The following is a 2529-nucleotide window of genomic DNA, read 5'->3' as shown; positions in this document are numbered from 1 at the left end:
AATGATTTCTGCATTTCCAACTGAGGTACCAGGTGCATCTCACTCGGGATTGTCAGTGGGTGCAGGACAGTGGGTGCAGTGCACCGAGCCTGAGTCAAACCATGGTGAGGCATCACCTCACCCAGGAAGTGCAAGAGGTAGGAGAATTCCCTTTCCTAACCAAGGAAAGGGGTGATGGATGGCACCTGGAAAATCGGGTCACTCCGCCCCAATACTGTGCTTTTCTGATGGTCTTAGCAAACTGCACACCAGGAGACTATATCCCATGCCTGGCTCAGATGGTCCTATGACCACAGAGCCTCACTCATTGCTAGCACAGCAGTCTGAGTTCAAACTGCAAGGTGGCAGCGAGGCTGGGAGAGGGGCGCCTGCCATTGCTGAGGCTTGAGTAGGCAAACAAAGCGACTGTGAAGCTCGAACTGGGTGGAGCCCACCGCAGTTCAATGAGACCTGCCTTCCTCTGTAGACTCCACCTCTGGCGGCAGGGCATAGCCAAACAAAAGGCAACAGAAACCTCTGCAGACTTAAATGTCCCCGTCTGACAGCTTTGAAGAGAGTAGTGGTTCTTCTAGCATGCAGCTGGAGATCTGAGAACAGACAGACTGCCTCCTCAAGTGGGTCACTGACCCATGAGTAGCCTAAATGGGAGGCATCCCCCAGTAGGGACAGACCGACACCTCACACGGCCAGGTATTCCTCTGACAGGAATCTTTCAGAGGAACGATCAGGCAGCAACATTTGCTGTTCACCAATATCTGCTGTTCTGCAGCCTCCACTGCTGATTCCCAGACAAACAGGGTCTGGAGTGGAACTCTGGCAAACTCCAACAGACCTGCAGCTGAGGGTCCTGACTGTTAGAAGGAAAACTTACAAACAGAAAGGATATCCACACTAAAACCCATCTGTACATCACCATCATCAAAGACCAAAGGTAGATAAAACCACAAAGATGGGGAAAAAACAGAGGAGAAAAACTGAAAAATCTAAAAGTCAGAGCACCTCTCCTTCTCTAAAGGAATGCAGCTGCTCACCAGCAATGGAACAAAGCTGGACGGAGAATGACTTTGACGTATTGAGAGAAGAAGGCTTCAGACTATCAAACTACTCGGAGCTAAAGGAGGAAGTCTGAACCCATGGCAAAGAAGTTAAAAACTTTGAAAAAGGATTAGACGAATGGCTAACTAGAATAACCAAAGTAGAAAGGTCCTTAAAGGACCTGATGTAGCTGAAAACCACAGCACAAGAACTACGTGACAAATGCACAAGCCTCAGTAGCTGCTTTGATCAACTGGAAGAAAGGATATCAGTGATGGAGGATCAAACGAATGAAAAGAAGCAAGAAGAGAAGTTTAGAGAAAAAAGAACATTCACTCCTCCTTTGTTGGTGGGCTAGTATTTGCTTATATTCTTGCTACTGTAACTGATGTCCAAGACAGTCATATAGGCCAGGTTCCTGTTGCTGCCGCTGCTGCTGTCATCACCTCTGCCACACCATGCCACTGGGCCTAGCCTGGCCCACTAGCTTTCCCCAGCCTTCCCGCTATGGCATCTTGAGGGTTGGGGGCTGGATGCCAGTCCCCCTCTCCTTGTCCACCTCCCCACCATTCAGGTACCTAGCGCGTTCCAGCGTGGAGGTTTAAGGACCCCTTGGGGGGTCACCCATCAGCCCCTGGGTCGGGTGCAGTGGGCCCATGGGGGAGTCCCTTTGGGAGGGGCCCAGCCCCTCACTTGCCTCCCCTGCAGACTCCAAACCCCGGTCGGGGCCACACCACACTTCTGTGTCGCCACTGATGCTGCTGTCGTGGTGGCCGTCAGGTGGGGGTTTTACCCGGCGGCCATTGTGCTGTCACACATGTGCCATGCGTGTGGCATGTGCCCCATGCCATGGGGGCGGGAACCCCAGGGTGCCTGTGGGGTGGTGTCAGCATTCCCCCCACATGGTCGGCACACACCTCCCTGTGTTGTGAAACCTTCCGCTCCCTTTCCAGAGTCTGGTCCCATTGCTTTCTGACTGACCAGCCTAAGGCAACCACTCCAGATGATGTGCTGTGCCAGGAGGGCCTCCCAGTGTTGGGAGCACCCTGGCAAAATCAACCTCATATGACTCTTAGCGGTGGATCACTTGGCTCATGCGTCGATGAAGAACGCACCTAAATGCGAGAATTAATGTGAATTGCAGGACACATTGATCATCCACACTTCAAATGCACTTGCAGCCCCAGGTTCCTCCTGGGGCTACACCTGTCTCAGTGTAGCTTGCCAGTCAGTCACCCCTGGGGGTGCCTCCAGGCTCCTTGGGGTGCACAGCTGGGGGTTCCCTCACAGGGCCTGCTGGGGCCTTCTGTCCCCCCAAGTGCAGACCCAGGGACATCCGCCCTCCTCTTCCACCACACCCACCCCTTCCCCCTCCCCCCATGGGCCCTGCATGGTCATGCATTGGATGGCAGGTGGAAGGGGGATGACTGGTTGTGAGGGAGAGACAGAGAGCAGCACCACCACCTGTGAAGATGAAAAAGGAAGAGAGCTGGC

The 2529-nt window shown here is 53.5% G+C and overlaps 1 non-coding gene across 1 annotated transcript; it reads left to right on the top strand.

Moving 5' to 3' along the window:
• The first annotated feature begins 2102 nt into the window (after nucleotides 1-2102).
• Nucleotides 2103-2255, top strand: LOC116464740 (5.8S ribosomal RNA). The gene has a single exon (XR_004246995.1). It is a non-coding gene; the product is annotated as a 5.8S ribosomal RNA (ribosomal RNA).
• Nucleotides 2256-2529: the final 274 nt, after the last annotated feature.

The sequence above is a fragment of the Hylobates moloch genome, unplaced genomic scaffold (assembly GCF_009828535.3).
Source record: "Hylobates moloch isolate HMO894 unplaced genomic scaffold, HMol_V3 SCAFFOLD_1481, whole genome shotgun sequence".
NCBI classification, from domain to species: Eukaryota; Metazoa; Chordata; class Mammalia; order Primates; family Hylobatidae; genus Hylobates; species Hylobates moloch.
Note: the sequence above shows the minus strand (reverse complement) of the source record. Positions and strands in the feature narration are given on the sequence as shown.